The sequence below is a fragment of the Schistocerca serialis genome, chromosome 3 (genome assembly GCF_023864345.2).
Source record: "Schistocerca serialis cubense isolate TAMUIC-IGC-003099 chromosome 3, iqSchSeri2.2, whole genome shotgun sequence".
Lineage (NCBI taxonomy): Eukaryota > Metazoa > Arthropoda > Insecta > Orthoptera > Acrididae > Schistocerca > Schistocerca serialis.
Window position 1 is genome coordinate 772,568,213 of NC_064640.1, and position 24,673 is coordinate 772,592,885.

Sequence of the window (24,673 nt, forward strand, 5' to 3'; positions counted from 1 at the left end):
CTATTCCGCGTTCAGAGCCTGCTAATTCCCGCTATAATCATGTTCGAAACCTTTTTATATGAATCACCTGAATACAAATGACTGCTCCGCCAATGCACTGCCCTGTTATACCTTCTATACGCGATGCAATACTACCGCCATCTATATACTTTAATATCGCTATCCCATGAGTTTTGTTACTGCAGTATATATAAACAGCTGTCGTTAAATAGCTCACCCAGTCGTGAGAGAACCAGTAAAAGGGAAGATGTCGATGGGCATAACATCAGGCGGCGTGGTGAAGCAGCAGCAGGAGCAGCAACATGGCATTGTAATTATGTTGTTTAACGTTAGCTACAGTCTGAAGTGACATTATCTGTAATGAATGGTATCGACTATGTGAGACATCAATTCATATTTCTGCTTTGTTCCGCAGCAACATTCACTCGCCATCAGTAATGCTGAGAGATCATACGGTCACAGCCGGAGACTTCCCTGGAACAATTAGAATATTTAACAGCGAGTCTGCGGGAACCGACTAGTGTTATGATGATTATGATGATGATGGTTCATGTCGGAGGAAAAAAAGAAGACTGAATCATTACCATGCAATAGTATACTTGCTTTACTATAGGACCTTCAGATAGCAGGACGATTGATCTTGTTCTAACACTAGGCCAAAATATCAGCTAATGCACGAAATTTTGAGTGACATTGAGAGAGTAACTTACCAGACATTCAGCAAAAGCAGTGATTGCCTGAAAGTATGAATCCACACAGTGTACTCATATTAAATAACTTCACAGAGGAGAATGAGAATGGGATCCGGAAATATTTCTGCTTTGGCTGCCATATGCAAGTTGATATATTTTATTTGAGCCAGAGATACTCAAGGATCCAGAAGCAGTTGGCCAGGGATAATGAAAACCTTATTATCGCTTTCAAACACGACAATCATAATTTGAGGCATATTTAACGAAGCTCATGTAGGAACCAACATGTTATTCAATGAATTTGTCACCATATGCTGGGATTGCTGGAATAATTCGCAGAGTGGCTTTCTGGTTACTAGTAAAACTAGTGAACTGAAGGAGAGCCGATATAGACGAAACTTTGATGAGGCTGTACATAAAAGGCAGTGTACCAAAGAGTAACTGTATCAGTATATCGTAGGCTATGGTTAAATTCCCACGTATGCAATACGCGCTCATCTCGATAGGGTCCAGCACAAGCCATACATACATTTATACATCGACAGAAAAATTGAGACAATCAACGCAAGATTAATGGAACTGGATAGTGGTATCACGGCAGTGACTGCGAAAGACGAATCTCAGTTGAATGGTAGAATCCAGCAGAGAGAGCAAGATATCAACACACAGTTAACGGAATTGGATAGCAGTATCTATCAGGGCAGCTGTTACAAAAGTCAAAGAGTTCAACGACAAAATCCAAAAAAGTGAGCCATACGTAGAGGGAAAAACTGAAGCAGTCAACATAAGTATCAATGCGAGGCTAACTGAACCGTATGCGTTTACCAAGGGAATAGCTATGAAATTCAAGTTGGACGAATCCCTGACGGGGGAGACGAATGAGAGTCTGTCGAGATGAATCTGAGATAGAAGACTTAAGAAGACGGACAACTCCTCACCCTCAGAGTATATAAGACGTGTACTATCTCCAAGTGTGAGCAGTATGCAACAGAATATCGATAAAATGCAAAGTCACAGAAGCGTGGAATGCCATTCGCCACAAACTGAGACTATTCAATATGGAGCAGATGGAGCATGAACCGTCTCCCTCTGAAATGTCTAGATCCATAGCAAAACATATTAAACAGCTCTCACACATAGTGGTGTCAGATGGTGGAGGAGGAAGAAGAAGAAGGATATACTATACAAATACATGAACAATATTAGACCAGTGTTGAACAGGAAACATACTGAAGGTCAAGGCGTTGGCATTCAGCATAAAAAGCTAAACACATTACCTGTGGAGTACATTTATTATGATGACACTAATAAAATCATAGATCGACTATGCCTTCTAACAGCCTCAGCTGCAGCAGGGAATACAGTTCACACAAATGAAATATTAATCATCTCTGAGCTTTGAGAGAGACGCATTACTTAATAATGGAGATGGTCGAGCGTTAACTCCGCAGGCCTACTCTCAAAACATTCCAGCACATATGAGTCATATACGTGGCCTGCATGATTTATGGTAGGAAGAACTCGTGGGTATGAGAGAAGACAACGTACTCAAATATATTTTAATGATCCAGATATGAATTCCAAATTCACCTGGGCCCTTCCTGTGGATGCAAAGACTGGGAGGGACGTTACGCAGATTGGGTCTAGCAGCAGCGGCAGCACCCACAGCCACGCTGTTACGGATCCTGCACCCACACCGGAAAACACTATGATTATTGGCGCATTTGGTGGCAAGATCTCATGTGGGCAAGTGAGATCCTGTCACCAAATGCGCCAGCAATCATAGAGTAGTCCAGTGTGGCTGCAGGACTCCCCCACAACGGTAACTCGAAAGCAATCTACCGAGATCTGGTCACTTTCCTTAAAGCTTGTCAAGCATATCTGGAAAGGAAGCTCCCTGGATACATCGACAAAACGCGGTGTTCTACCATTAAGTGCAATGTAGTTCTGTACTGTGTACTGATGCATTCCGAAAGAGGGAAGTGATGCTGGTGCTGAGGGGAAGAGCATTGTCCAAATCTGGGGGAGAAATGGTGTGATACCACAGCGTGAGTTGCTCATAGATTCAAAACTATCACTAAGAGCATCATACTAGGCTATTTTTCCAAAATGCAAGACAGAGGGTCTGGTAGGGCACTCAGCTGTGAGCTCCATCTCGATATATACTCGTATCTCTCTAATCCACTTATTTGGGGGGGGGGGGGGGGGAGTCCAGTTTCATTCCTCTTCTGAAACACATTTTCGCTGTATGTGGTTGTGTTAATGTCCAAGTTCTAACAGATAATTATTGCTTTGCATGGTCACTTCTGGCTAGCGATAGAAATCACTCTGAACATTCCTCTGATCCGAGAACAGGTAAAACATGTGATGTCCGCTGGCGTTATAATTTCCAAGGCGTCTCACTCCCCGTAAAACTCCAGGTCCTACCCAAATTCATGAGGCAGAACCCTGATTATTCAATTCACTTGTACACCGGGGTGTTGTTGAGCCAGAAAGTGAACACACATGAACACGCTATGCAGAACAAAGAAGACAAGCATAAAGTAATTTGACCGTTCTACTTTTCCATATTAGCCTGTCAGCATCCCAGGCATGTAGACCTGTTGCTGTCCCCCCCCCCCCCCCCCCCCCCGAGGCACATGAAAAGCAATACATGTGCTCCAATAACATGTCCCACCTACTTTCCACCCAAATGTCCAAACATCATGATGCTCAGCATTTTTGCTGTAGAAGCAACTCATTTACCATGAGTATCTAGAAAGGCACTTCACTGGCAGCTCAAGCCAGGAACTTGTACCTGTGAACGTGCCTACCTAGGATAAAAAGGTCTTAAAAGTTTAAGAACACATACCACGAGGAGCGATGTCTCTTTGTCGTTCACACCAACTTGTAGTGACTCCTAGCTCCTGTGACGCATTGTGAAATCAACTCCTCTACCTTCCAAACTACCTTCACAGAACGGTACGTACTGAATCTGATAGCATATCAAGCTGTATGCTGGTATGTCACAGTTGCAACAAATTCGAATCTTACGTCAGGGATAGTCCCACGAGATATATGCCCGGTGAGCTTGAAATACTTACTTAGGAAGTTGACGGGATTTACCTCAATAACGTCCCCATGACCAACTCGGAGGAGAATAATGCCTTGTGTGAGCAGGCATTTGAGTGTCATATTTGTGGTGGGATATCCACGTAGAGATCACTGTCATCTAACAGGAAAGCTCCGCAGTGCAGCTCACAATGCATGCAATTTGAAGCACCTACTGCCACGGCAAATATTCGTCTTTTTCTACAATTTGAGCTGGTATGATGCCCACTTCCTCGTTCGGCACTTGGGTGATTTCGGGTTGAAGGATGATAAGGTTACCGTCGTTCCTGACACTGTTAAGGAGAACGTCTCCCTTCCCAAGAGGGTCATGCCAAGAATATGGATTCACTCAGTTTCATGCACATGTATCTCTGCAAACTTGCTGAGATGATGTCTTAGGAAGATATGAATATCACTAGAGCTACATATCATCCCAATGACGCAATGAATCAGCTAGTGATGACGAAGGGAGGGGGAGGGAGGGGAGGTATTTCCCTACGAATACCCGGATTGTATAGAGACACTCCACAAAACCACATTGCCCGAGATAACCACATTCTCTAGTGAACTAAGAGGCACTACCTTTAATGGTTGCGGAGCATGAGCACACAGACAATGTTCGGCAGGAATTTGACACGTACTATCTGGTCCCTGCCTTCAATTTCACTGCACCAGAGCTTTCGCGGGATGCGATGTTAAGGAAGACATGGGCCAGTGTCAAACTGTTGATTGCTGTTGATATGCTGCTGTTCCTCGAATGCGGGATTTGCGAGGCACATTGCCAGTGCTTGTACAGGTAAGCCACGGCGAATAACTCGCAAATGAGTGAGGAGGAGTCTGCCTCGGGCATGGATGTGTGTGATGTCCTTGGGTTAGTTAGGTTTAAGTAGTTCTAAGTTCTAGGGGACTTACGACCACAGCAGTTGAGTCCCATAGTGCTCAGAGCCATTTTTTTGAGGAGGAGTCCAAGCCATTTGACGATTTCAGTTACATCCTTTACTGGATTTCAACAACCTATACAGGTCGTGTGTGTGTGTGTGTGTGTGTGTGTGTGTGTGTGTGTGTGTGTGTGTGTGTAGAAGGATCACAAAGAAAATGTAAATATTGTATAAAAGATTAAGGAGTGTACATAGAAACAAAATGGGAAACATAGTATTTAAGTTCCTCTTCAATATCTTTGTATGTATGTACATGTATATACGCAATCTTTTAAATTACAAGAATAAATAAATTATTGTAAATTAACCTTGTAAATAAGCCGTAAATTAAGAAATTACTATTGTTAATAAACACACAAAAATTGTTAACATTAAGAAAGAATTATTGTCAATAAACAATAAGTTATTCTTATTATTAGTGTAATTATTTACAGAAGAACATGACCCTTTCACTATCACAGCACAACTGACTAGGGTCACTAAACTGAACTAAAGAGAGAAAATTATTGCTGATAATCCGGAACTTAATTTGCTATTGTTTATAGCAAACCAGAACCACGTCTTCCCTCCATGATGCTCAGACCTTGAATGAATAGGCCTACTCAGTTGAACTACTGATAAAGAATGATAAAGGAGAGCTCGAATCTTATTGGTCAATGGGTTTACCACCATTTTAATGTGCTCTCACTAGTCCATGGGTTTCTCACAAATTGTACAATACGTGACCAGTATCGAGGTACGTCACGACCATGAATATACGTAATCCACTTGCCCATGTTGCGTGGGTATGTCAGGTGCATCCCCTGGATAACCTTGAAGATAACTCACTGAATTACCTAAGGTGTGTGACATTTCCCTGGGTGACCTTTATCAATGCCTGGTAGTTCCCATGGGGGGGGGGGGGGGGGGGGGGGGCGGTGCACACTTTGAATATGTGACCCAAGTGTGTAACGCGACACCGGATGAGTAATTTGATACCCTCCCTTATATCTTATCAGTGACTTTGAGATACGATTGTTATCTCGTCTGAAATGCCACTGTTATCCTACTTATGAATCCCATACTGACAATCATTATTCAAGTATTGGTCGAACGATTGTTTTGTAAGCTATTTCCTTTGTTGATGGACTACACAGTTATCAAGTTGACTGTCCATAATTGCTCCAGACATCATCACACCATCTGTGTGGATACTTGTATAGTCACAAATTGTGTGGATACTTGTCTGGTCACAAATTCATTTCCTGGTGTGGTTATATGATCCTGCACAGCTGAGTGAACTATATGTCTGTCCTCTGATGATGCAAAAGTAGAGAGGATATAAAATGCATAATGACTACAGGAAGAATAGCGTTTCTGAAAAAGAGGAATCTTAGCATCTCATCTAAATTTAAGCATTTGGAAGTCTTTTCTGAAGGAATTTGTGTGAGGTGTAGCTTTGTACAGAATTGACAGTCGACGACAACAGTTAAGACAAGAAGAGAATAGAACCTTTGAAAAGTGGTGATGCAGAAGATTAGACAGGGTGCAGTAGTTATTCCAAGATTAAGAGGATTGCAGCGGATAGTATAACGTGGAGAGCTGCATCAAAACAGCCATTGGACTCAATACGGCAACAACAACGACAACAATACACTTAGTACAATATTTGACCGAATTTCAAATCTTAGGGGACAGTTTTTACAATCACAACAGTATGTTAAGGCAAAATATATTAAAAATCAAGTTTTATAGAGTTGATGTAAGTTATACATTTGACAATAACGGTGATACAATGAATACTAATTGTTATATTTAGATTTAATGCTGTGATCAGATAAGCTTATTTCATTACTGTGCAACCGTATCCGTTTAAATCGTGTTTTATAATTTAACTTACGAGTATTTGTATGTGCCACCCGAAAAAACGATGGCAACGTCTCTCTTCTTCCCCTAGCGCTATCTATCGACTGGCAGTTGTATTTCTGGAAACGTTTGAGCAGAGTTGGCGGTTGACGTCTCGCTTAAGTGCTCGTTTTATTTAATTTGATAATGCGCATTGATTTTCCAGTTTTAATTTTTGGTAAGTGGAATGATGATGGTAGACGCTGAAACCTCATTATAATTAAACGTATAAAGCGATCTATATCGCTTCACTCACAAAATAAAACTAAAAAACCATTTCGAATGTGCCCAGACTATCGAGTAATGAGAACCACTCTGCTGCTGCCTGTAAGGGAGAAGAAAAACTATCCCAGCCAACATTCCCACGCTTCAATAAAATAAATTCTAACAGATAAAATTTTCCGCCCGTACGCACTGAAGGGCATGTTAACTCAATGCAAAAAATTAACTCTGTCGACGCCGAGCATTTGCCTCTCATACAGGTTTACGACTAGGATCGAAGCCTAGGGAAGGACGCATCGCAATTCTGTTTTTTAAAATACATTAATTTGAAAATATCAGCCAACAATACATATTGTATGAATGGCGAGGGGTAAAGCTGCGAGAGATACAGGTGATTTTGACTGCCCATTGTACGGAGAAACTTAGTGGAAATACCGTCAACAAGACTACTGGAGCACGACTGGGAGTTTTTAGTATAACGTACACAGTTGTGATTCCATCTGAGATTCCGCTTTAAGGCCGACACAAAGTCCGGTAGAAAGTGAGAAGGAAGGCGCAACCACTGTGAAGTAAGGCTCTGTTACTTAACGGAACAGAAAGTACGCCCGTTAATTCCTCAGTCCAATTAATGAAATATACGTTCTATTTCTTCGCACATTTAACGGCATGCTGCTTCTTAACTGGGGTAGTTATTCACTAGGGAGCGAGGAGTGTAAGTTTTTCTGGATTTATTTTGTTTACATCTAGCACTTCATATCTAGATATTTTATAAAGTCTTTCGACGCGTTTTTCTGTCTGTATGTAATGGCTAATTTCAGGAACTATTGCACGAACTTCGATATGGTTTTCAATAATGGACAGACTGATACACGAGAAGGATTGTATACGTAATTTATTGTTGATAGTAAGGAGTGGGTAATATGTGTATTGCTCTCTCTTCCATATTTTTTGATCCACATCCCATGAACCACGCATATTGCCGACATGGTTGTGGCTTGTGTGCCTCAACGATACTGATACCCGTACCATACGAGCAAACACAACAGAGAGCTATTGGTGGAGAGGACCTCACTAACACGTAGTCCCAGAGGAGCTTTTCGATAGTCACGGGGGCAAATCTGCATGACTGACTGATCCGGCCTTGTAACATCAGCCAACATGGCCTTCCTGTGCTGGTACTGCGAACGGCTGAAAGCAAGTGGAACTAAAACCGTAACTTCTTCCGAGGACGTGTAGATGTACTGCATGGTTAAATCATAATGATATTCTCTTGGGTAACATTCTGGTGGTAAAATAGTCCTCAATTTCGATGGGCGGGACGGGGGTTACTCAGGAGGGTTCTTCTTCAGGAAAAACAAAACTGACATACTACAGGTCCCAGCGTGAAATGTTATACCGCTATATCGGGTAGGTAGATAAAAAGTTTAAACAGGTAAATGTATAGGTCGAAGTAAAATATCGTGAGAATTAGCAGAAGGCAATGGTACAAAGAACAGACTTCTGGCCAGTTGAGTATAGAGCCATAAATATACAAAATCAGACAGAGGTAATACAAGAGTAGGTCTAATAACGAATAAGAAAATAGCAATGCGGGCGAGTTTCTAAGAATAGGATACTGAACGCATTACTGTAACCAAGCTAGACACACAGCTAACCCAACACAATAACACAAGGTTAGATGCCAACTAGCTTTGCAGATGATTATATTGAAAGAATGTGTGATTAGGCAGTAGAAATTATTCGCATGGGTAAGGGCGACGACAACTTAATTGTGATGGGGGAATGAAATTCGGTAGTAAAAAAAGGAAGAGAAGGGTGACGTGAATATTTTTGTGGGGGTTTTAGGGCGCAAAACATCTAAGGTCATAAGCGCCCAGTATAGGACCATAGAATGCTGGGACCGCGAGGGTAAAAGAAAACCGCTGCGAGGTCCAATACAAAAAGGAAGAAAAAACAAACCTAAAACGTCAAGACGTTACGGGAGAGTATTTAAAAGACGTCGACAAGACACCGGAGTCACCAGGTAGAAATCAAATCTTTTGTGTCACATTACTGCTTTTAAAAAAAAAAAACTTAATACGCGACCAGCTCGCACGTCATCCGCTAAAATGTCCGATAAATCGGGCGGCAGCCCGACCCTGAGACGTAAGTGGCTAAAATAGGGGCACAGGATCAGGAAATGTTTGACTGTTAATGGCTGGCTACAGAAAGGACAGTTGGGTGCAGGGTCGCCATCAACAATTGGCGGTGACTAAAGCAGCAGTGCCCTATTCGCAACCGAGCTAACATTACTTCCTCACGGCGAGACGGCCGGAAGGAAGGTGACCAGGCTGTTGGGAGAGGTTTGACTTCTCTTAGTTTGTTCCCATGAAGGGAGCACCAATGGTCATGCCAAAGTGACGTGTACGCCGATAGAGAATAGTACAAATATCTTTCGAGGGAACAGAGTAAGAGGCGGGCCAACCGAGATGGACTCCGGCCTTAGCTGCAGCATCAGCAGCGTCATTCCCAGGCACACCAACATGGCCACCAACCCACATGAAAATCACTTGGGTTCCCCCACCCGGGAACAAATGCAGGCAGTCTTGGATCCGTTGAACGATGGGGTGGACTGGATCGGGATCATCTAGACTCTGAAGGGCACTGAGGGAGTCAGAGCAGACCACACAGCGAGTGAGCTGGTGCCTCCGGATGTAGTGAACAGCCCGATAGAGGGCAAAAAGCTCTGCTGGAAAAATTGTGCACTGGTCGAGAAGCCGGTATTGAAATTTATCAGCCCCCACAACAAAAGCACACCCAACACCTTGGGCGGACTTGGAACCATCAGTGTACAAAAATATGCAATCGGCAAGTTGTGAGCGAAGTTCGAGAAATTTGCAGCGATAGGTCAGCTCGGGAGTCGAATCCTTCGGGAACGAGCTGAGGTCAAAACGAACACAAACCTCTGTCTAAAGCCAAGGTGGTGAAGGGCTCTCCCACATTAGGAAAGTGACAGGTAGTGTGAACTGCAGCTGCTGAAGAAGGGGGCGAAAGCGGACGCCGGGAGGCCGCAGAGAAGAAACGTACATCTCGTACTGGTGGTCAAGAATGTCATCAAGAAAAGGGTCAAAGGTTGGGTGGCCGGGCATGGAAGAAAGCCGACACGCATACCTACTGAGTAGGATGTAGTGCCGGTATGACAGTGGTAGTTCACCGGATTCTGCGTAAATATTCTCAACAGGGCTAGTACGGAAGGCACCAGTGGCGAGACGGATCCCCAAATGATGTATTTAGACGGTGTAAGATAGCCGGCCGTGCGGAGGAATAGATAATGCATCCATAATCCAACTTGGAGCGGACAAGAGATCGATAGAGACGGAGGAGGACAGTCCGGTCAGCTCCCCAAGAGGTACCACTCAATACACGAAGGACATTTATGGACTGGGTGCAGCGTGCAGCCAGGTAGGACACGTGGGGAGACCAACTGAGTTTCCAATCGAATGTCAGCCCTAAGAACTTCGTTGTCTCCACGAACGGGAGAGCATTTTCGCCCAGTCGCAAGAACGGTGGAAGAAACGCCTTGTACCGCCCGAAGTTGACGCAAACGGATTTAGTAGCAGAAAAGCGGAAACCATGTGTGACACAACGAATAGAGACGGTGCAGACAACGCGGAAGACAGCGTTGCAGGAGACACGTCCGCTGGGAGCTGCAATAAATAGCAAAGTCGTCAACGAAAAGAGAGCCGGAAATGCCAGGCAGTCCATAATGGGGTTGATGGCTATGGCGTAGAGGAAAGTGGGAAGACGATTGCGAAGGCCCAATGTGTGCATAGTACGTAGAATGCCTGTTCGCCAACAGATATCATTGGCTTTCTCCAAATCAAAGAAAACTGCCACTGTTTGTCCCTTCCGCAAAAAATTATTCATGATCAACATCGACAGGGTGACGAGATGATCAACCGCTGAGCGGCGCTTTCGGAACCAACACTGAGCATCAGTGAGAACATGGTGTGACTCAAGCCACCAGACCAATCGACCATTGATCATATGTTTCATCACCTTACAAACGCTGCTGGTAAGGGAAATTGGACGATAGCCGGAAGGAAGAGATTTATCTTTACCAGGCTTAGGTAGGGGAACAATAATAGCTTCACGCCAAAGTGTGGGGAATACACCGTCAGTCCAAATACGGTTGTAGGTATCGAAGAGAGCGTTTTCCCGCAGGAAGAAGATTCTGCAGCATGTGGACGTGGATTGTATCGGGCCCAGGAGCAGAAGACCTGGATGAGGAGAGCGCACGTTCGAGCTCCCTCATTGTAAAAGGAGTATTGTAGCATTCTCGATTCAAAGAAAGAAAAGAGATTGCACGAGCCTCCTCCACCTGTTTCCGAGGAAGAAGACAGGATGGTAGTGGGTGGAGCTTGAAACCTTCGCAAAGTACTGGCCCAAACTGTTGGAAACATCGACAGGGTCGACTACGACGTTTACCACCACAGTCAGACCAGGGATCGAAGAGTGGGCGGTAGTCCCAGAAAGCAGGCACAGGCCACCCCAAACGAGAGAGGACGGAGTAAAACTGTCGAACGAGCTGGTGAAGGAAACCCAGCATGCTTTCTTACTTTCCTTAATAGTGCGACGGCACTGCGCACGTAGTTTTTGTAGCGCTCCTTCCAGCACGGGCCCTCCAAAGAAGAGCGCCCGCCCTAGGTGACTGTCCACACCTTACGTCACACCTCCCGAACGACAGACGGAGGGAACAATCGGCAGAGGAGGAAGGTAACAGCTCAGGCAATCACCCCTCCTTGGGCCTGGCCTGTACCAGGGGGTAGGTGCGGGCCCTACATGCCAACCCGGGGCTGGGAATTACCCGTTACCTAGTCTCCTGCTACGTGTCAATCGCGTGGGTGGCCGTCAGGCACACACAGGGAGGAGAAGAAAAGAAAAGAAGGAAAGGAAGAAAGGAAGGATGGCCTCAAACGCCACAGCGGAGGAAAAGGAGAACAGAAAAAGGAAAGAAAGGAACAAGGAAAGAAAGAAACAAGGAAAGAAAGAAAGAAAGAAACAAGGAAAGAGGAAACGAGGGAAGAGCAGGACAGGGAAAGGGTAGTACAGGAAAAGAGCAGTGCAGGGAAGGAGCGATACGGGAAAAGAGCAGTGCAGGGAAGGAGCGATACAGGGAAAGGACAGTATAGGGAAAGAGCAGTACAAGAGAGAAGAGACCTACAAGTAAACCAACGCAAATGAGTTTCATGAGCCCATGGAGGCACGAGACATCGCCCCAAGAGAGGGGGAAAGGGCAGAAGTAGAGGAGACAAGCAGCACTGTCGGTTGGTTGGTTGATTGTTTGGGGAAGGAGACCAGGCAGCGTGGTCATCGGTCTCATCGGATTAGGGAAGGATGGGGGAAGGAAGTCGGCCGTGCCCTTTCAGAGGAACCATCCCGGCATTTGCCTGGAGTCATTTAGGGAAATCACGGAAAACCTAAATCAGGATGGCCAGACGCGGGATTGAACCGTCGTCCTCCCGAATGCGAGTCCAGTGTCTAACAACTGCGCCACCTCGCTCGGTCAAGCAGCACTGTAAGAGAAGCGGTGCTGCGAGGGCTGGGGCCCCGTGGACGCCAAGCACGTACTTAGCAAAGAGCGGTGAGGCCCCTGGGGGTGGGTATACGTGGAAATGGCTTTGGATACTGAAAGTTTTCAAATAGATTACATAATGATAAGACAGAGGCCTAGAAACCACGTTTTAAAATGTAAAACATTTCAATGGCTAGAGGTGGACTCCGCCTGTAATTTTTTTGATTATGAATTGCAGATTAAAATTGAACAAATTGCAGAAATGTAGAAAAATTAAGGATATGGTACATGATAAGTTGAAAAAACCAGACGTTTTTGAGATTTGCAAAGGGAGCATTAGACAACAACTAACAAACAGAGGAAAGAAACACAACTGGAGACGAACAGGTAGCTTTGAAGAGGAACACAACTGGAGACGAACAGGTAGCTTTGAAGAGGAAAATCAAACCTGCAAAAAGATGGAGCGCAGTAGAAATCCTTGGATAACACGTGAGATATTGAATCTAGGAGAAAGAAGAAAATAAAAAAATGCAGCATTTGAAGCAGTCAAAAGCGAATACGCAAGTCCAAAAAATAAGACAGAGGAAGTACAAAATGGCAACGCAGGAAAGGTTAGACGATAAGGATGCAGACGCATCGATATGTCGGGGAAAGGCAGATGCTGCCTATTGCAAAATTAAAGAAACCCTTAGAGAAAAGAAAAGCAGCTGTATGAATATCAGAAGCTCAGAAGGCAAAACAGTACTAAACAAGGAAGATACACTGGAAGGTGGATGGAATACGCCGAAGGGCTATACAATTGAAAAGAACTGGAAGTAGATGAGGACGAGTTGGAAGATAAAATACTGAGAGAAGAATTCGGCAGAGCACTGAAAAATTTATGTCGAAACAAGGTCCGTACAGTAGATGACATTCCCTCAGAACTACTGCTGCGTGGTTAGAAGCGTCGTATCACGGATTGCGCGGCCCCTCCCGCCTTTGGTCCCTTAGGAATTCACACACTCACTCAGAACTACTGACGTCCTTGGGAGAGCCAGCCGCGACAAAATTACTTTACCTAGTGTGCAACATACATGGAACATGCGAAATATCCTCAAAACTTCAAGGAAGATGTAATAATTCCAGTTCCAGAGAAGGCAGACGCTGACAGTTGTGAAGATTACCGAATCATCAGCTTAGTGACTCACTCTTGCAAAATACTTCCGTGAATTATTTATAGAAGATGGGGAAAATGGTAGAAGACGACTTCGGGGAACACCAGTTTGGGTTCCGGGGAAATATACTAACACGCGTGTAGTACTGACCCTACGACGTAGAATATGAGTTCAAAAAAGCCAAACCTTCGTTTATAGCAACTGAAGCTTAAGAGAAAGCTTTTGATAATGGCTGGAATACATTCTTTGAAATTCTAAAGGTAGCAGAGGTAAACGGGAGCGAAAAGGTATGTGCAACTTATACAGAAACCGACCTGCAGTTCTAGGAGCTGAAGGGCATTAAAGAGAAGCAGTAGTTGCAAAGAGAATGAGAAAGTATTGTAGCATATCCTCAATGTTGGTCAACCTGCACATCGAGCAAACAGCAAAGGAATCCTAGAATAAATTTGGAGTGGGAATTTACGTTCATGGAGAAGAAGTGGAAACACTGAGCTTTGCCGATGACACTGCAATTCTGTAGAGTCGTAAGAGATGCTGAATAGAATGAATAATGTCTTCAAAACAGTTTATAAGATCAACATCGGCATAAGTAAAACAAGAGTACAGGACTGTAATCGAATGAAATCTGGCGATTCTGAGGGAATCAGATTGCAAAATGAAGACATTAAAAGTAGAAGGTAAGTATTGCTATTTGGGCAGGTAAATAACTGATGATAGTTGAAGTAGAGAGGAGATATAAATTGTATATTGGCCATAGCAAGAAAAACAGGCATTTGTTACCGTATGATATCAATTTAAGTGTCAGGAAGTTTTTTCTGATGGTATTAGTCTGGACTGTGGCCTTTTATGGAAGTGAAACGTGGTCTATAAACAATTCAGGTAAGAAGACAGTAGAATTTTTTGATATGTGGTGCTACACGAGAATTCTGAAGATTAATGGGCAGGTCGGATAACTAATGGAGAGGCAAAGAATCGAATCGGGAAAAAACGAAATTTATGGCATAACTTAACACGCATGCCAGCGTGTACCACCGGTGGCTCTCGCTAGGTCCTCCCATCGGGCGGCGTATACCACAGATAGCTCAAGCTCGACTTTTCCTATTATGCTACCAGCAATACACTACCGTATGATGTATTACGTATCAGTCAGGCGCCACGAACATCTGTGCGACCCTTCTACGCGAGTGTTTCCTGAACAAATGAGATATCACATAATTTGCAATGAACTAGTTTCAAATTATTTTCTGTGATTTCTTATTTTTTAAAAGAATGGACTTACACCACTTTCAAAATAAAATATCAATGTATTACAATAGTAGCCGGCCGAAGTGGCCGTGCGGTTAAAGGCGCTGCAGTCTGGAACCGCAAGACCGCTACGGTCGCAGGTTCGAATCCTGCCTCGGGCATGGATGTTTGTGATGTCCTTAGGTTAGTTAGGTTTAACTAGTTCTAAGTTCCAGGGGACTAATGACCTCAGCAGTTGAGTTCCATAGTGCTCCGAGCCATTTGAACCATTTTATTACAATAGTAGCCTAGAGCGCTTGAATACGACCTCCGCCCCCACGGCGAGAAACAGGAAACGCAGTGCCGCCAGGTGACGGGAAGCATGAATACACCCCATAGCGAGAAACATTTCTCAGAACCGGTGTGAACGTATTAAAAGAAGATACATCCTGAGTTATCGTTATCAATAATCGTCAGTGTGATAATGGAGAGAAGTGTGGGGAGCAAATATTGTAGAGGGAGAGCAAGGGATAAGTACAGTAAGCAGATTCGAAGGTATGTAGGCTGCAGTACTTATGCAGAGATGAAGAGGATTGTTCAGGAGATACGAACGTGGAGAGCTGCATCAAACCAGTCTTAGAACTGAAAACAAGAACATTAACTACAACAGTGCACCACTCTCCCGAACGTTAATGATGATTCGAGGGTGGAACCACTGCTTCCCCTTACACGGATCCTCACCTTTCCTCGCAACCATCAGTGGATCCCGCGCCAGTGCTCCTGACATGGAAATATCTTTGGAAGCTCTGGCGTTTGAAACCTAGGCCAGATGAGACCAGATCCAACACGCAGCTTCGCAACTGTACCGAAATGTTAAACATTGTTACATATCTACTGATTCTTCGTTCGCTTCTTGGTAGATGTACTTCACAATCACAAATCTATATACAGGGTGATTCAAAAGTTGGTGCACAAATTGAAGAGCCCGATAGACGAGCCGAAATACAAGAACTCTGGACTAGAAATCTGTGATGTTGGAAGTAATCCCGATCCAGTGAAAGCTTTGGAATGTCAAGAACAACAAGTACGAGTACGATCACTGCATACATGCCTTAAGTTCAGCATAGGTAACGTATAGGTTAATCAATAACGTTTTACCTTAAACGAGGTCTTCATAATGGCGACCACCACATTAATATAGACACAACATCTTCGTAGAAAATTGACACTCTTAATAATTACACGAAGCATTGCGCGAGCCTCATCAGACGCAGCAAATATCCTGCCGGAAGGGTTTTTTCGTCGGGAATTGCTGTCACGTGTGGTCTCTCTCTCTCTCTCTCTCTCTCTCTCTCTCTCTCTCTCTCTCTCTCTCTCACACACACACACACACACACACACACACACACACACACACACACACTCACTTTTTCGATGTTCAGTTTTAACGTTTTTCTCGTGTTTTCCCTTCACATTTCTTTACCGTTTCACTGTGACATTCACAATCATTACAGGAAATGTATTCGCACTTGCGAATATGAACCACCGTCGACTGTATATTAGAATGACGATAGTGAAAATATGTGCCGGACAGAGACTAAGCCGGATTATCTGCTTTTCACCAGCGGTCGCATTAACAGTTTCGGCTATCCGTGCACGAATTTTCATTTAAACGTTAGCACTCCAGTATTCAAGATGACATTTACCCTGTCCTTGCACCTCCTTCTCCACGTGTAATATCATTCTCATTGTTGTTCACAAGTATTGTATCCTCTTTGACAACAATAGTCAGCTGAAGTCTGATGATAGGCCTTGTAAGCCAAAAACCGGTAAAAGAAATAAACTAATACTGTACAACATCCACACTTTTGAGCTTTTCATTTATATTGCTACATATGTGAATAACTACAGATCATCATCAATAATAATCGCTCCGTGTCAGATCGACTAGGAGGTAGTAGGTTCGAATCCCTTGTTGGAAGAAATTTTCAACGCCAGTATTTGGCCGGCGACGGGAGGAGAGGTGGTGGTGTACAGCTCAAGATGATCAGCCGTGGGGCAAATGTTCTGGGTTAAAATCCAAACCACTTATCAGTGTCTCGTGGAGTGAGGGCATGTGACACTTGATGGTGAACCTCCCACCGGATGGGAATGTTAAATTGCCCGATCGAACCACGGGTTCTCCCAGTAAACACTGCCACACGAAATTTTTTTTCTCTCTTGCGTATGAACAGAAAGAACAAATAGTGATAACGTACCCCTTAAACAGAACTGACGATGCAATCGATAGCAACAAAAATATTCCGCCAGCAGCAATATTTATTGACAGAGTAGATCGATCAAGACGTCGCAGTAATTCCGAAACAACCGGGAAAGACGATATTTAATCGACGGAAAAAGGCAATGCTATCAGGTTGCGTTAATATGTGCGGGAACGTTGGTACGATTCCAGTTCCTGCAATTTCGGCTTCTATTATCATTTCCTTGTCTTAGGGGGCAAGTCTTTTACTGAGAAGTGGGGCATCTTCAGTCCCTGTTGTAATTATGACATCACATACAATTTTCGTCCGACTATAACAAGGCTGCGAGAAACTGGTACGTTCGCTGTTAGAAGGGTTGACTGTGGTGCTCCATGGACGTGCCGCACTCTTGACTTTAAAGAGGTCGTCCTTCGTCACGCACAAGAGAACCCGACCACGAGTACTCGAAACATTGTTTATGCCATGAGCTCCTGTAGAGCACACAGGCCAGAACGCACTCTCTCCACTGTGTGCGTGATGGGAAACGGGAGATTTGGAAGTGATCGTTCCTGACTTGGGTTCCACATCAAAACTTTGTCTACTAGGTCACGACTACAATCCCTGGAAGCACGTAAAAGGAAATATCTAACACCCTATATACGTGTGGCTTCAACGTGCATAACTATTGAACCGATTACAGAAGGAAGTGCGTACCCTTGAGAAAAAATTACAATTCAACAGCAGCCATTGTTTCAGAACTGCTTTAACAAACAGTAAATCACGATTGCTGACTCTTTAATGTTTCAAGTAAAAAGCAGCACACAACAAAATATATCGCGCAGTTTTTACAGAATTTTACGGGTAAAGCACGGTCAACGAATCAAACCGAAGCCTTAAGGAGCTACGAAAAGATTCAAAATTATAAAATGTTCAATTTTTTACTAAAGACTTTCCCCTTTCAATTGATACATAATTTATTCAATTCAGACAACTACAACTATTTTTAAAATATTTTTGAAATATGTTCTGCATGGGCGTGACCAACTGTGGCGCTGTTAAACTGCTGTCAAACGTTGTACTTATGCTCATCAAGTACATTTTAGTGACAAGTTTTATTTCAAATTTCTGTGGTACGACCCGTTATCTGTAGCCTACATAGCCTGCGTGTAACCGTTGCACCGGTCACAAAGTGCCAAAGGGCGGCGCCGTTGCCTGCCGAACGTTGGCGTCCAGTGTGAATCGACCGTAATAGTCGATGAGCCACACTACCTGCGAAAGGTGAATACTGTTGCCTACGCACGTCGTGCTCGCTTGTTCCTCGTGACCTTCGCAGCTATTTGGTGTTAGGGTAGGGCGAGAAACTCGTGGCTCGAGTACAAGAGCTAATGAGCGACGCGAATGTCGTACTAGCAGTGGAAAGGAAATCGGCAAAGTGTGATAATGAATGACCTGCAATGAAAACTGCAGACAAGATAATCAAACCTATAATGAACACATTATTTCATCAGCATAACATTTTCATCTTTGCATTTTCTTCCCCTCTTGCAACATCGTTCTGTCAGAAAATAGCTACAATTTTCGTTCGATGAGCATGTGCCTAGAACCAAAACTTTTGTCTGCTATATACTGAGGTGATCAACGTCATGGGATACCTCCTAATATTGTGGCATGGACTCAACAAGTAGTTGGAAGTCCACTGTAGAAATACTGAGCCATGCTCCCTCTACAGCCGTCCACAATTGCGAAAGCGTTACACTGCAGGATTTTGTGCTGGGCGATTTGGCTGGGCAAACGATTCGCTCGAACTGCCCTGAAAGTTCTTCAAACCAATCGCCAACAATTGAGGTCCGGAGACTTGGCGCATTGTCAGCCATGAAAAGTCCCTCGTTGTTTGGGAACAAGAAGTCCATGAATGGCTGTAAATGGTCTCCAAGCAGCCGAACATATCCATTTCCAGTCAATGACCGGTTCAGTCGGATCAAAGGACCCAGTCTATTCCATGTAAAAACAGCCTGCACCATTATGAAGCCACCACCAGCTTGCACAGTGCCTTGTTGATAAATTGCGTACATGGCTTCGTGGTGTCTGCGCCACACTCAGACCCTACCATCAGATCTCACCAAGTGAAATCGGGACTCATCTGACCAGGCCACGGTTTTCCTGTCGTCTACGATCCAACCGATATGGTCACGACCCAGGAAAGGCGCTGCAGCAAAGGCACCGCTTCGGTCGTCTGCTGCCACAACCCACTGACGCCAAATTTCGCCGCACTATCCTAAAGGATGTGTTCGTCATACGTCTCACATTGATTTCTGCGGTTATTTCACGCAGCCTTTTGCTAGTCTGTTAGCACTCGCAACTATACGCAAACGCCACTGCTGTTGGCCGTTAAGTGAATGCCGCCAGGCACTACATTGTCCGTGGTGAGAGGTAATGGCTGAAGTGTGATATTCTCAGCATACTACTGACACTGTGGAGCTCAGAATATTGAATTCCCTAACGATTTACATAATGGAATGTCTCAAAAATGGTTCAAATGGCTCTGAGCACTATGGGACTTAACATCTGAGGCCATAAGTCCCCTAGAACTTAGAACTACTTAAACCTAACTAACCTAAGGACATCACACACACCCATGCCCGAGGCAGGATTCGAACCTGCGACCGTAGCGGTCGCGCGGTTCCAGACTGTAGCACCTAGAACCGCTCGGCCAACACGGCCGGCGAATGTCTTATGTCTAGCTCCAACTAGCAATCCGAGTTCACCATCTGTTAATTCCCGTTGTGCGGCCATTTCCGGTGCGGTTCTCCTCTTGCTACCTGCAATGGTCGTTCGCTACAGCAAGGGAAGCCAGGATCCGTTTACCATGAGGCTTTCTTCTTTCTTGTTGAAGCTATTCTCGTATTTGTGTATCCCAGAGCTTGTGCGTCGGCGAATTTTACTACGTGGGCGGTCTCACATAGCGCATGCTCTGCCACGACCTATTTCTCCACCTGTCCCAACCTGCACTGCCGCTTATTATCTGTGATCCTGGTGTTGATTGATCGTCCAGTCATTCCAAAATAAACCTATCCGCATGTGCGTGGTATGCGGTATATTCCTGACATTGCAAGTGGGTCCCTTTTATGCTCTGCCGATCTGAAACTCTCTAATCGCCATTGTCGGTTTGTAAATTGTCTTTACGCCTTCCTTGCGCAATATACGGCCGATTCTGTCTGTCACTCTGGGAATGTATCGCAGAAAGGCTGTACCTGACATTTCTTTTCCTGACGCGTAACTTCGTCGAGTGTTTGACTCGGTTATACTTCTAATATAACTTGTAGAATACCCATTGCTCCTCAGAACACTTTCCAACCGTTGCATTTCGCGTCTGTGGTGCTGCGTCTTGTTCGCGTTACGAGCGTAATAATCATGCCTTTTTTCTGGCTCGGGTGGTGATTTGATAGTTTGTGGAGGTATCGGTCCGTGTGCGTAGGTTCCTGGCTTCTCGTGCTGCCGCGAACGGCTGTTGCAGGGAGCAACAGGAGAACCGCACCGGACATGACCGCGGAGAATCCCTTGGACGTTGGCACGCCAGGTACGTACAGTCTGCGGCCGCGAGCTCGGATCCAGTTCACCACCTATGGAGGGTGAATCTTCGACAATGCCAGGCAGTCGTGCTGGTGAAACGTCAGGAAAATCATCAGACGAACGTCGGCCGAAGAACCCGAGACAGAAGCCACAGGCAGTTTGTCATTTAGTTATCTGTTTATAAGAGACGCTGGAAATGACGACCATGGGCATCCAGGCATCACTGAATTCGTGTGATATTACTCGCTGTAATTTTGGAGATGCAATATTGTTAATTTCTCTAGTAATGTTCTGTTTAAGATCGACTGTTGTGCGAGGACTGTCAGCATACATTTCACTTTTTGGAGTGCCCGTAAGTAAAAATCACACGATGTTAAGTCTGGGGAGGTTGGGAGCCAGAGGCCTCTACTGACAAGTCTGTCTTCAGGGAACACGTTGGTGATGTGGGCCATACTTTGGCTGAATGTGTGAATGGTTGCAACACCTTGTTGGACTACTGCATACAGCCTCTCTGCATCTGTTAATTGTGCATATGAAGAGTCAAAGATCTCTAGATATCCGGCAATGCCGGAAAACTCCCAATGAACACCTATCTTCTCTGATCGGAGAGGTTCTTCATGCATTATATGTGGGTTGTCCTGCGACCGGTGTTTGCAATTCTGGGAGTTTACATAACCTGACAAAAGAAACCAGGTCTCAGCTGACATGCTGTAAATCAAGGAGTTCGAGTAACCGTTAACAATTGATGATAACGGCCAGCTACAATAATGAACTCTTTTTTCCCGATCCTCAAATTTCAATTCTCGCACCACACACACACACACACACACACACACACACACACACACACACACACCAACGTGCTGCAATTGACTCCTTACCAAGTCGCGGGGACTTATAATGTCCACGCGAATTCTGTCTAGAGTTTCAGGTGTCCTCACTGTCGGTCGCCCATTTCCTTGTACATTCTGAACGGATCCTACAGCCCTTCAGATTTTGAATAGTGCTGGTCGTGGGGAGTTTGTTACCAGAATATTTCGCTTGAAACATTTCTTTATACTTCTTGATGGAGCCTGTCTTTACGTAACACTCCACAACATCAAATCACTGTTCTAATGCAAACCGCCCCATTTCTGTAACAACTCGACAATATGAGATTCTCACAAAAACTGACGCACGAACACACGGTTTCCGATAAAAGGCAGTGTAGTCAACTTTCGAGACAGTCTGCCACTTCACAAGCAATTCGACTAGAGATAATTACCAAGTACGTGAGATGTACCGGTTTTATGTGGGACACCCTGTACTACTGTCAGTAATTGGGAGCCTTTTGGTGTTATAATATTATAATAAATAGCCTTCATGCAGTCTTCGTAGGAGCATTTCTGAGGTAAGATAAGCTATCTTGCGCAATGGAAATCAGAAGAATAAAGCAAAAGCTCTTTTTTCCCTCCGAAGAACTGGGTAGCTGAAACTTCCTCCTTGCATAGCTTAACACGCAGCGAGCTAGCTTGCGGAAAGGTAGGTTAGCCAGACCCGAATCTATAAACGGTCGTTGGTCTGATTACACATGCCAGCCTGAGTGTGGGTTTTAGGCGGTTTTCCACGCTCGTTTATGCAGAAGCTGGGCTAATCTCCATATCAGAAAATACGGTACACAAATAGTTTACACAGTTCACAGACAGATGTGCGCTTGACTTCCCTAGCAAAGTTTAACTGACGACTATGGCAGCAGGAAGGGCATCCCGCCAGAGTTAAAATAAAAATCTTCCAAATCATGAAAACAGCGGAACCCGTACGACGGAATGAACGAATGGGCTCGGGGGGAGGGGAGGAATAGAGGGAGGGGGAGAGGGAGGAAGAGGGGGGAGGGTGGAGAGGGAGAGGGAGAGGGGGGGGAGGGAGAGAGAGAGAGAGAGAGAGAGAGAGAGAGAGAGAGAGAGAGCAGGGAACGTAAAATCGTTTCGGCGCCGAGCAAACACACGCTACGTTTACAGAGGCTCCGAAATCAGGTACACCGAAAAGCTATTTACCAATGTCTCTGGTTGTACATTTAAACACCCTATGCAGATTCTGGTAATGCCATTCTGGCTGTCGGATTTCAGTTCCACAATCGGTTTTCGCTCCATGTGAGCGCTCCATCGCTTTGAGGCGTAACTGGGTTGTCAATTTGTTTTTAAAATGTTGCTATGCGGACGAAGTGGTTTTGTGTGAAGTGTAGGAAGATGCACTCGATTGATCTGGAAGTCAGTCACTTCATTTATTCGACGATAAAGACATTTAATATTTAGCAGATGGAAAAAGGTTCATACATACTTCTAAACTTTTCGAATCGACAAAATCGAGCTCCTTTGCAACATCCTTACGCCCAGTGCAGCCGCTACATTTGTAAATTGCTACGGCCATTCTCAATTTTAGTGGCAAAGAACTTCAGAGACTGTTTATGGTTGGTGACAAAATATTCGTTAATTCTATGGACAAGATTAAGACAGTGTCTTTCGAAGGTTCTCTATCTATTACAAGTCTTCAAAATGTTGGCATGTAATAATGTTCCACCATTACTACGGTACTGATAATCTTATTCGTCGTGCAGACGTAATCTGAGCAACTGATTCACATATTCCGTTCGTGAGAAACAAATTACGTTCGGTAAACCAATATTTGTCCGGACTGGCATTACCGTTTCAGGCCTATGATTTTAACAAGTCAGCGATTATCGATTTCTGAAATTAGATTTTCGTCTACCGCAAGTTACGTCGCACATCAACACGACGCACCGCATGTACGAATGTGGTACACCAATCACTTTCGTAGTGGCATGCCCTCTACGAGCTCAAGTGTCACGGTTAGACGTACTTACGTCTTAGACAACAATCATTCAAATGGTTCAAATGGCTCTGCGCACTATGGGACTTAACATCTGAGGTCATCAGTCCCCTAGAACTTAGAGCTATTTAAACCTAACTAACCTAAGGACATCACACGTATCCATGCCCGAGGCAGGATTCGAACCTGCGACGTAGCGGTCGCGCGGTTCCAGACTGAAGCGCCTAGAACCGCTCGGTCACAACGGCCGGCCAACAATCATTCCACCCAGCTGATACTGTGCCCTTTGGCACAATGATACTGGCTCCCAAGATCCCACCTAGTGTTACGGTTATTTACGAAACAAGCTACGCGTATCAAAGATCCAGATACGACTGTCACACACCTCCATAGCCTCGAAAACCATGACCTGCAGAGTCAAGGAGCACCCGGGTGCGGTTTCCTTTTTGCTACACGTTTCTAATCCGTCAGAAGTACTCATCCATTTTACACTTGTCCAACAGTCACCCACGGCCATGACATGGAGAGCCGTATAACGGTTTTCATTCATAGTAGTGGAAATCAGTGTAAACGCATTATCCTTGTAGGAAAATTAACAGTGTCGATTGCAATATTGTTTTGATGTCAGTAGCACAAATATTGAAAGACATCAACAATTCAGGTGTCAAGAGTGTGGAACTCGGTATAAAGGCAGTCGGCTCTTTGCGGTGTTAATGGATGCGTACGTGCCTTTTTTGCAGACGGATACAGACACCATTAATGACAGTGCATATTGTGGACATAAACCACGACTGTGACACTGCCACGCAGAACACAGGTATCACGTGATGAAAAAGCAAAATCGGGGCGTAAAAGGAAATCAGACACACTAATAGTCATATAGCACAGAAGTTTGACCGCTGAAGTACAGTGAGTTACAATTTCGTTACAGTAGACGCACGATATGAATAGAACGGAACATATTAATAAAGTAGAAAACTATCTGAGGCATCGGTACGGTTACTTTTGCGCAAAGCAATGGCCACAAAACATTCTTCTCAACTTGTTGCTGAATCACTGACGACTGTAACTGCCAGAGGTGTACGACGAAGTTATCAGATGAGAAACACATTGCATTCAAGACACGACTGCGGAAACCTGCTATAACACCCAAAGATAAACAGGCTAGATTGGAGTTTGCTGAAAAACATACGTGATGAACTTGAGATTGGGACAAAGCGATCTTCAGTGATGAGAAGAAGTTTAACTTAGATGGTCCGGAAGGATTTCAGTACGACTG

The 24,673-nt window shown here is 44.5% G+C and overlaps 1 protein-coding gene across 1 annotated transcript in view; it reads right to left on the reverse strand.

Annotated features, from left to right (window-relative positions):
- Window positions 1-24,673, reverse strand: part of LOC126471218 (putative cyclin-dependent serine/threonine-protein kinase DDB_G0272797/DDB_G0274007) — a gene marked incomplete at its 3' end in the record, with an annotated part of 292,651 nt that overhangs the window by 92,292 nt on the left and 175,686 nt on the right. The gene's annotated exons all lie outside the window — the stretch shown is intronic.